This window comes from Musa acuminata, chromosome BXJ1-1 (genome assembly GCF_036884655.1).
Source record: "Musa acuminata AAA Group cultivar baxijiao chromosome BXJ1-1, Cavendish_Baxijiao_AAA, whole genome shotgun sequence".
Classification (NCBI taxonomy): domain Eukaryota; kingdom Viridiplantae; phylum Streptophyta; class Magnoliopsida; order Zingiberales; family Musaceae; genus Musa; species Musa acuminata.
In genome coordinates this window covers 37470057-37481064 of record NC_088327.1, presented here as the reverse complement: position 1 = coordinate 37481064, position 11008 = coordinate 37470057, and the positions used below count along the sequence as shown (strand labels likewise).

Sequence of the window (11008 nt, the reverse complement as noted above, 5' to 3'; positions counted from 1 at the left end):
TTCTCGAAGGATGGTATAAGTGGCTACAAGGAAGGATTGTAGTTGAGCTCTTTCTATATACAGGACAAAGGCTAGTAACAACACCAATGCATATGTTTACTATAGCATTGAAGGGTCAGATGATGCTACTACCATCACTCTATCCCATGTCTTTGTAACTAAAATGGAAGCTACTGATTTAGGAAGAGCCCTTACTGACCAAGAGAAAACCAAATTTTGTTTAACCATGTCAAATAGTTCATTCACACCATTGTAGTCAATAATTCTTCCAAGATGATGCAATGCAATAGATGACTATTCTGGTTCTGAATGACCAACATTATGTAGAATAAGCCCACCAATAAAGCCTCGTTTCATTATTAGTTTACCGTTAAGGTTATCAATGCTCATTTCACATAATGATGATAACCATTTATCAGTCTACAAATACTATGAAATTTTTGATGCATTACAATAGAAGATCAAGATTATAAAACATAGAGAAGAAACCGTAGGAGAGAGTAATGTTCTCAGGCAACTTAAATAGAAAATCAAGCATAGCAGATGCTACTTGCCAACAAAGAGATATTAAGATGTGAGCTATCCCGGGCATTTTATTATCCAATGCTTGCATGTGCTCAACAGTAATCGATTCAAACACGTAAAAAATAATAGCCTTGGCATTTCTAGCAACATGACATCCCAAAGGAATAGTATTTTTTGTAACATGAAGATGGTTCCTTATTGTTTCTAGATAATGACCACCAACAAAGGTCCGCAAACTGCATGGAAGAGAGTTTAGTTGCATACCAATAGCTTCCAAAATTATTTCTCCAAACTCACCAAACTGTTTTCTTATGTTTGGGAATAACATATGCATGTGAGGAAAAAGTACCTGAAATGATAGTTTAACATCTGACTGATCAGAAGACTCAAATTCTGTGGGAGTGTGTTTTGGTACCTGATGGATATGAATATGCAGATTAAAAATTCTATTACTAAATTATCGGTAAGTGCTAACTCATCCTCAAAAACTGAAAAAACGATGAAATTTGTGAAAGACCAGAGGCAATAAACAAGTGTTCCTTCAAGTATTGCTTTGTATTTCAAGATACTGACATCCATCCTAAAAATCTAGAAAATGAACATGTGCAACTTGAAAATCTAGATATTTTCTGCATCCATGATAAATGTGGAACTAAAGTTCTGTAGATGAAACCAGCACTTTTGATACCAATGGGATATGTCCGTTCATCATTTCCAGATTAATCTTTCAAGAAGTGCCCAGCACCTTGGCAGCCCATGTAACTTTACCATTTCAAGTTGTATGTTGCCTGCTTTCAGTTGGGTGTACAAAATTGTAAGTTGTCCACTAAGATTTGCAGCTGACTGCAGTATAATGTCATTAACATTCTCTGCAGAACAGGATAACTCAGTTGCAGAATGCAGTAGAAAGAGGGGAGACTCTGTAGGAGGATTACAAAGTGGCAAAGCAATGGTTGATTCTGCCTAATCAAAGTTGCCACATCAGATTCAATGTCGACTTGTGATATTTCTAAAGCCTACTGATTATCTTCAAAATAATATGTACAAGGTTTCCAAAGAGCCAAAATTCTCTCAGATTCGAGGTCCAGTTTAGCGGAAGCAGAATTTGTAGAACAGTTATATCTCTTTTACTTTCAAGATAAGCTATTGTCTCCAGATTGACATTACATCTCTTAAGGTCTTCATAAAACACCACTAATCCATTTTTATTCATGAATTTGGATCCAATGATTTTCATCTGATTCATAAGCTCTGAATTGCATCCATATGAAATCGATTATAAAGAATGAGTTGGCATAACATTCTGCAGCCAAGAGTATGGATTCTATTGCAGCTTCATGGCTTTCTGGGGTTGTCATGCTGGGAACACAAATCAGCTGCCAAATGTTCAAATTGGGAAGCCCTATATACCGAATCTTGATAGTTTACAAGTTGTAGATAATCTGCTTGTGAATACAAGTAATCAGCAAAGAAACCAATATTCTGAAAGTTGTTATTTGAAATCTTATTCACCTCTGAAACACCACAACTGAAATTCAATCTGATCCAGTCCCCAGTAAAATAATTTGAAACACTTGTCAGAACAATTTTTGACAGATCTCTAGGAGCAAACTACAGATTAGCATCTTGGAGTACATCTTTCTTGTGGCAGCTTTAGATGCATCAATCTTTCTCTTTGCTTCATCCGGATTACTGGATGTGCTAGAAGCCCCATGAGAACATATCACAAAGTTAGAAGAAACAGCTAAAGACTCTTGATCAGCCACCTTAGGAAATGAACATTTGCAAAGGTCAATATCTGAAGAAATGGCATATGTGGCCCCAAAACAAAAAGGAGTACACTGCAATATAGAAAGACAATGAAGACAGTATATTGTCAGCTAAAAACCAAGTAATGTAACAACCGACAAGGTGCATTTGATAAGATTCTTTTTGTTGCAGGGAAAAAAAAAAACAAAAAATAATTTCTTCTTTTTTGACTCTCACATCTTTTTAAACTGTAGTCTTCACCGATCACTTCATCTCTCTCTTTGCATCTCCAAAAATAAGCATTATAAAGTATAAACTATAAAGATGTTAAAGTTTTTTTAATTTCTCTATGATATTAGCATATGCTGTTACAATAGACCTTGGTGCAATAGATTCACGTCTCCATTCAGATTCCACAAAAGGAAGAATGGCAGGCCTTCGTAATGCAGTACATATAACATTGAATGCAATACAACAGTTCTTCTATTTCTCCAAGTGTATATCATTAGCATCTTCAGAAGTTGTATTCTTTGTTCCAGTAATCACAGGATCACGGAAGGGTTCTAGCATCTCTAAAAGAAATAGAAGCCTATGTTTAAATTCCTACACGGATGGTAAAAGCATCATCTATCTGATTGGAAAGAGTAAGCAAAATTATGCTTGATACTTTAATAGAAGGTCAAACCTTATATTTTGACAGTACATCATCCATATGCTCAGACAAGGCCAGCAAGATATATTTCAAAGCAAGGATTGAAACATCGTACCGTACCGACATTTCGAGGTTGGCTTGATATGGTACGGTACGCCTAATTTAGGTGTAATGGAGTTTAAGATAACACAAATATGAGAAAAAAAGAGTTTGAGATAGTTTAACAGAGTATGAGAATGAAATGGAGTGAAATAGGGGAGAAGAATGGTTTAAAAACATGAGAAGGGTTTGAGATAGTTTAAGCGTTCCTCCTGGTAATGGGTGGTCCGCATACCGGTAACCTATCGGATCGGTACGTACCGCCTGTACCGGGTGGTACCATTCAAAATTGTATACCTTGCTTCAAAGCAGCATAAGCACGACTAGTAGATTATGGAAACACCCGGTAGGGGCATTATGAACAGAGTCAACCAAACATGAAGCATGAAAATAAGTGCATAATCTATCATACGAAATTTTTTCCTTTTCTTGATTTTTTATTCAGGAGGAAGTGGATAGAATTTGGATAATAACGAGGGCATTGTGATGAAATTCACAGTTTCTTGAGCACACAGATGAAAGATGGATGTCACATACAGGGTTCATGAACTAAAAAGTACTAAATGACAGTAACTAGAACGAAAGGACTTGCATTCACAGGATTTGAAGTGTATATTTTAAGTGTATATTGGTATCTTAGAAACATGTAAAAAATAATCTGCTACCCATTAAGAAATATATAGCTTTCCAAGCCACAACAGTAGTTATATTGGTCCATAAAAGTCCCATAAGAGTTTAGCACAACACTCCAAAGAACTCTGTACAAGGCTGCGTCATAGTTGTATCATCAGAACACTGAAACAGTAGGTTCTTTATTGGCTCTCTAGAAAAAAAGGAAAACTCCAATCCAACAGACAAAAGTTTCAGTTTCACAATAACTGCTATGATGATCAGGATCAAATTCAAGAGATCAGGGTTTTATTCAAGTGTACAAATGACTGATATTGTTGGAATCTTCATAATAAGGTAATAGATGGATCACAAAATAACATCTATGATAGGTCATAGAAAGTATTTTTTTAGTTCATCAGGATGGACATGTCAGTACAATACATGCCGATCAGCACGGTTTAAACATATGGCTGGAACAAGCCTTGTGCTTGATTGTGTGTTCAGGGACATCCTTGGTATAAAACAAAACTCCATGCTAGTATTATACTAGCATAACATAGTTCGACAATCATCAACCACTGCCATCTGAACAATCATCAAATGGTGAAACTAATTGTCATCTGAACAATCATCATCAAATATTATACCACAGCAGAACAAATTGCCTCTGAACTTCATAGTCTTTGTTATGCTAGGACTATGATGTTCAAATCAAATAACATTTTTCTCAAAATGAGGAGATTATTTCAAGAGAAAATTAGTGATTGATAATTTGACCATCCACAATAAATCACAATGTATTGACCACAAAAAAGGTCAGATCTGCACCAAGAAATGACCAAGTACTCATCAAACATAGATAGTTTTAATTGCTTATGTTAGATAATTCACCAAACATTGTTTATATATTTTCATGATGAATAGGTTAATTATGATGAATCATGATTTATATACATCTACCTATTCTAACATTAAATAAATACCAAATTTTGTCACATTAAATAGTGAACATTATACATTGATACATACCCATATCCATCATATCAATATCTTACACTTGTATCCATGACTTCATAACCAACCAACCAACCAAACGAGCATTCATTATAATAAAGAATTAAGCCTTCATAACAGTAATAAAAACAAGAAGAATGATGAAATTACTTGAATAACACCAAGAGATCCTCCGGAAGTTCAATTGCAAGATCAACATGAAAAAGGGTCAATGCAGTTACAAAAATACAAGTTGTTGACTTAATATGTAGACTTATTATGGAAAAAGATGAAACCTTTGCAGTAATTGTATATATCCATGGTGATAATGGTCCAAAGCATAAATCAATCAATACACATGCTGCTTTTGCCTGAAGATTGAAAAATAAATGCTTACTTAGAAAGCCAAAAAGTAAGTTGTCTATTCATAATTAAACTTGGTATGAAACCAACAAACACGAGATGATAAGAATGAAGACAGATAGCCCGCACAAGCATTAAGAAGATGACGATGACATTATTATTATCTGCAACAACAGATTAATATGAATTGTTGAGACTTTTGATAAGAATACAAATGCATGTAACGTATATCACCCAGATGCATCACTGCTGAACCTGAGAGAGAGCATGCTGGACAGAAGGATGTTTCCACAAAGAAAAACTATCATCAACTTGATTTAGGAGGCTAATTGGAGGAAGACGTGCCATCAAATGAAAGGAAATCAGAATCCATCCAAATTAATTAATATATAAACTAGTAAAAGGTGTTAAAAGTTTTAACTTAAAACAGAGACCTTTCACCTGGAAGCAGTGCTTGTATAAGTGGTAATAGGGACCAAAATTTTAAATTACTATTAGCCAATTTGCAGAACAGGAGAGGCTATCTATTCATTATAAAAGAACGTAAACACTCGACAATTTAGTTACAGAAGCAAACTCCTGGTGGCTAAAAGTTATTCCAATAGGAAAAAAACATGATACTTAGTTTAAAAAACATTATAGGGTAGGTGATCATTTAGAACATACTTGTGAAGCACATCCAAATAAGACATGAGGACTGCCTTCTTCCGCTACAGATATATCCAAGACATTCAAATAAGAAGCATCCCAATAATCTTCAGTTCATTTGAATTCTTCCCCAAACAAGCTCAAGTAATCAGTAGGTTGCATGTGCCTGGTTACTTCAGTTTTAACAATTTCATCAAATATTGAAGACAGACCCAACTATTCAAGTACAAAATTGCCAAATCAGGTTGTAAATTGATTTGATAAGAAACCATATCCATTCACATAATATGCATGAAAAAATAATTTAATTAACATTAGTTTCTTCATAAACTTATTGTGGAATCCTCTAAACTAAGAAAGAACACTTTTAAACACGTGGAAAGCCAAAAAGCAAAAGAATTTCTATTAAGTAATATGGAACACATCATCTATAATTATTTCAATGTTTGACACAAAATATTATAGAACAAAATGCAAAGAAGAAACAGAAGAACATCTGTAACTAACAATGTGGAGACTTGTTCATTTAAATGGCAGTCCAAATCCTTTGAGAAGATGGACCTGCATAGCCATCGTGTCTCTCACAATTCAATTGGAGATTCATATATGTCATTACAGCTGCCAATAAAAAGTTAAAAAAAAAATTAACCATCAAGTTTTAGTTCACAAAGTCAAATAGAGTGGAGTAGTTTACCTCATCATGTTCAAAGGATTGTCAATCTTGATCCAACCAATTTAGAATGATACCACCCGGTACGGGCGATACGTACCGGTCCGACGACATACCAGTTTGCGGACCACCCGCTACCGGACAGAACATGCTAGAGTGCTACAATGCTACAGTAAGAGGAAGAAATATTTAAAACTGCTCGGTAACAGTGATACAGTGCTCCAATGGTCAAATTGACCGTTGGAACCCTTTCTTATGGTATTTAAAAACCCTTCTTCTCCTTTATTTCACTCCATTACATTCTCATACTCTTAAACTATCTCAAACTCTTTTTTTCTCACATTTGTTCTCTCCTAAACTCTACAAAACAACGATTTGTGAATTGAATCGAGGCTAATTTAGGAAGATTAAGAGGAAGAACTTTCTAATCAAGAGGTATGTTTACATAAGGATAATCCGTACTAAACTGAAATACGAACCTTGCATAAGATATTCTTCAAAGCCTGAAAAAGATATATGATACTATTCTTACCTAATTTATATTGATTTTACTAAACTTATGCTATTACTATATTTATTTCTAACGTAAAAATCCTATCCTAACTTTTTTTTTATTTTTAGGTATTTTCGGAGGGTCTTACACCTAAATTAGGTGTACCGCTCGGTACACCCTGACGTACCGCTCGGTATACGGTACTGTACCATACCGAGCCAACCTCGAAATACTAATACGGTACGGTATTGCATACCTTGATCTAACCTATAAAATTTCACCATTAAGAGCCTTATCCACATGCTGTGGTTTCCCGTCCTAACAATTATCATCCACAGAAAGCATACTTGTTGGTTTCTTATATAAGTAACTTACATTATGGACAATGCTAGTTCATGATATATAAGTTACACAGTCCCGATATTTGCATGTTAGTCCATAAAAGAAGTCACTTAAATCAAGGATTGAAATTTTGTACTATACCAAAATTTCAAGACTTATTCGATACGGTATGATACTATATACCGAGTGGTATATTTTGGTATACCGCTGTGTGTGTGTGTATATATATGTATGTATATATATATATATGTATATATATATATATATAGGTAAACTGCACAGTTTACCTCTATGCGGGGTGACGTGCAGATAAAAAAAAACTTATGACATCTAAAAAACAAAAATATTGCGATGATGCCCGAGGCGACATTGCCCAAGAAGAGAAGAAAAAAAAAAATCTTCGCTTCTCTCCGCCCCACAAGCCGATGCCTCTTCTCCCGTGCACAGATGAGAAGTCGTCGACAGACGAGGAGGAGAGAGGTGACATCCAGGTTTTACCTTTTTTTCCTATTTCTTTCTTCGTCTTCTCCCTCTTCTTTCTTCTCCCTCGATCACCGTCGATAATAACACCTCAATCGATAACGATAATGCCTTAATTGATGGTACCGCTCGGTAGTGGGCTGTCCGTGTACTGGTCTATTGACGGACCGGTATGTACCGCCCGGTACGAGCAGTATCATTCGGTATTGCAGACCTTGATTTAAAGAACTAATGGGCACTTTAAATGTTAGAATTAGGAACAGAAAACTCTATTTCTCATAATAACTGGAGAGGTCAATATATGTTGCATTAATTTATTGTGACGGACTAGTCTTACCATGAAACAGTTAGGATCATGCTTATGAGTACTAACATGTTTTCAACACTGGCTTTTTATGGCCTTAAGCAACCCTCCACCTTTTTCATTCGGGCTTGGGACCGACATTGGCGGTGTTAGAAACATTAGTACTCATAACAAGAAATCAAGTAAAGAAACTAATTTTCTTTGAGAAAGATAAAAATTGAAACACCGAGCAAGAATTTAAAAGTGACAATTGTAGATCCAAAAAATAAGTATACTTCTGTCTAATTAGACAACAAAGAGTTCTTTGAATCATGGCACTACTCGCTTTTTTAAACCTAACAATGAGAAACATTTTTTGCCAATACATAAAAACATAAGAAAGTTTGTTTTCTCTATGGCTGTGATTTTGGTGAAGGGGGAAATTAAGCATAGCCATCTCTGAACATATCACTAACCTATGATACAATGACTTCCAATGCAGAAAATCCTGGAGAAAATGAAGTTCTCGATTGAGGCATTCACATCAACATAATAACTCTACTAGATTGAACATGTTTCATCTTGTTTACAACTAAGCAAAAATTTATTTATGCCTAACACATACTTATATAAGATAAATTTGTCCATTTAAATTTGTTCCTCCTAACCTTGCCTCCTGCCTAACGTTCAAGGTGAGAACATTTTTAATTAACCTAGTCTATTGGTACTCCATTTGTGCTAAGGAAACCCAACTATATAAATATTTATCCTATTTGTTTCATGAAAGATGCAATCTTTATGTGACTTTTATTCAATTTTCAGATCCATATATCAACTAGGTAGCTTGTCCTAATATCTTAATGAGAGAATGCCTTGGAAGATCAAGAGATAGCTCCATTAACAAGTGTACTAAAATAAAAAAAATCAGAAATTAAGAAAATATGGGAAGACTCTTTCAGATAATAATTTATATAAAAGAACACAATTAAATTGATTACACTATCATGGACTTGAGTTAAAGAGACATTGTAATACAAAAAAAATGTTCAAATTTTGTCACACCATCGAGGAATTAAGTTATATCATTTTTCTTGTTGTGATCAATTGCAACTTTTATTTCGGCATATCCTAAGAGTTTTGCAAGAATATATAGAATTTTTGAAACTTGAATCATATAATGTAAACTATCCGTCCAACCCATTATTTGCTTACTTTTGTCTAGATTAGTTGACATAAACTAATTAGACATCTTGTTTCTGTAGGATTTCATTCCAATACATACATTTTTAGTTTAGCAACTTAAGATCCAATATACAAAAACCAAAAACTTATAATGAATAACAAATATATGTTCAGGACAAGGATTATAATGAATAATAAATGTATGTTCAGGACAAGGATTGAAATTTCATACAATATCGGAGTTTTGAGATTCGCTCGGTATGATATGGTACTTACTGTATACCGAGAGGTACATTCGATATATATATATATAACATAAAAAGGGGCGATTGCCTCGTCACCCTTTTTGGTGCGTGGGGAGGGTTTCTTCTCCCACGCGAGCAAAAAAACAAGCGACGTCCCTTTGTTTTACTTATAAATTAACATATGACTTCTAAATTTTTTGCAAAATCAGTTCACTTAGTATACCAATAAAATGCATTGAAGTAATTCTTGAAATAATTGAACTCTTCAAAACGATTTGCAATATTTCATTAACAAATTCAGAAGGCTTAACAGAGAGAGAGAGATGGGGGACCAATTCACTAATTCAAATGAAGGTAAAGTGTGTGTTTAAGCTAAGCTTCTGGTTCGAATGATACATTGCCCCAAGATGTAAACGTTCAGAATCTTACGAGTTCTTCCTGCATTCTTTCATTTTGTTAGTTCATTTTTGACAAACAATATCTAGCATATCAGCTTGGATATATAAATTTGTCCACTTTTGGGAAAAAAAAAGTACACTGGTTGTTCATTCATATACAAATTCTCTCAAATTTTTATCCAAAGTGGGAGGCTTCAAGTCAAACACTAACAAGCACCTAGTAGATGGATCTTTTCTGGATGGCTCCACGTCAAGCACGAAATATTCAAACCATTTGAAACACGAGGGTAACAAAAAAAATCTGACCAATATGAATAACTATTATTCTGGATAACAAGGGTGAGCTAAGCATATGTGCATTAATAAAAAAAATACTAGATGATCTCATTGGTAATTGATAAGACATTCATTCTCTTGTTCTTCGATGCGTAATTTCATAACATAAAATAGATTTCTAGTTTTACAATTCAAACACCAACAACCACTAATCAAGAGAAAAAGAAGGTTGTATATACACCATCCCCTTCTTGCAAAGGGTACACGCACCGTTGGCCACGAGCTTCTTGTTTGTCTTGATCAGGCTATGGAGTTTCCTGAGGATCATCAATGTCCACCGCATTAGCCTTGTCCATAAGGCCAATGATAGTTTACAAGATGTACATGACGATGGCAAGAGGCACAGAGGTAGAGGTGTTGGAAGGGATGGTAACTTTGGTGATGGAGACTTCAAATGCTTACCCAATATTCATTTTGTTTCTCCATTACATCCAACAAGATCATCAATCTATTATTAAAAAAATGATGACTTAAATAATTCAATCGGAATTATCATGTCAAATTCAAACTTGGTACCACATGTGATATTACTGGAATCGCAATAAATAATCACAACCGCTGCTGCTACCTTAATCTCAGTAAACAAATAAGGAAGTTGGAAACAAGAAATACCAACTCAAAGGTCGGTGTTATACTTACAAAAGGAAAATTTCAGATATAGTGCTTGGATGCTGAAACTTGTGGTAAATGACCACAACAGCAGAATTGAAAAAATATTGAAATAGTAGCCATGTCATTAATTGGTGAACATTTATATGAAACATAACAAGCTTGTCTATCAAGCTCATGAACATTGCTACTACTCTTCTACAGCTACAACTGATTCAGCAAGATAAATCCCATAGACTGAAACAATCACAAATCAGAACCTTCAGATTCAATGAAGATCCTGTTAATCGGAAGGACCCGAACTACTCCACTATCACCATAATGAAGTG

The 11008-nt window shown here is 34.6% G+C and overlaps 1 long non-coding RNA gene across 1 annotated transcript; it reads right to left on the bottom strand.

Annotated features, from left to right (window-relative positions):
* Nucleotides 1–1046: 1046 nt before the first annotated feature.
* LOC135678435 (uncharacterized) lies at nt 1047–8063 on the bottom strand. Its single transcript, XR_010514950.1, has 2 exons — nt 2038–8063; nt 1047–1967 (listed from the first exon to the last, which is right to left on the bottom strand). It is a non-coding gene; the product is annotated as an uncharacterized LOC135678435 (long non-coding RNA).
* Between the last annotated feature and the right edge of the window lie 2945 nt (nt 8064–11008).